This window comes from Alligator sinensis, unplaced genomic scaffold, assembly GCF_000455745.1.
Source record: "Alligator sinensis unplaced genomic scaffold, ASM45574v1 scaffold43_1, whole genome shotgun sequence".
Taxonomy (NCBI): Eukaryota; Metazoa; Chordata; order Crocodylia; family Alligatoridae; genus Alligator; species Alligator sinensis.
Window position 1 is genome coordinate 2,046,668 of NW_005842092.1, and position 836 is coordinate 2,047,503.

Consider the following 836-nt stretch of genomic DNA (forward strand, 5'->3'; position numbering starts at 1 on the left):
CTTTCCTGCCTATGCAGGGGGTCGGACTTGATGATCTACTGAGGTCCCTTCCGACCCTAACATCTATGAATCTATGAATCTATGAATTAGCTATCCAGTCATAAGTCAATATTACTGATAAAACACTAAAAGTGTACCATGTGATTATCCATGGGGATACAGTGCTGATCTCATCTAGATACTCCAAATGCCTTACTTGATCTTAGGAGACTTCATAGCATTTTATATCACACAACTCTATCAATTAATACAATGTCTAAGAAACAACATTACATGAGCAAATGAACAAAATTAAACAAAAATGAAACAGACAATGGAAAAGTAGTTCTGGCCATTCTCGATTAAGAGGTCTAGGCTAGTTATGTTGCTGCATTTGTCATTCAAATAACCTGTTCAAATAGGTCTGAAAGATAGGTGCGACAAGCTTCTTTGTTCCACTGTGTCTCCTGCTGCTATTGCATTATAGGGGATTACTTCTATTCGATGAGCACGAGGAACTTTAGGTATACTTAAATTATGGGAAAAAAACACAAATCTTGTTCACTACCTACATGCTTCCTGTAGCTTCATTCCACCTATTTCATTCCAACTACTAGTCAAATGAGACTAAAATACAGCAGAACCTGTAAAAAAAAGTTGCAAACCACAAACTTTCCTTTCCCTTACTTTCTCCCTTCCCCAGGCACTAAATTGGAAAAGGTGACTGCAGACTTCCTTGTCTGTTTTGTCAGATATATGACCTAGACAGTTACTATGAAACCAAAATTATATTGATTTTGTAGAATGTGATTTAGTGGCTTTTCTTCCCTCTTTTACAAGAATTTCTCTGAGGTTGT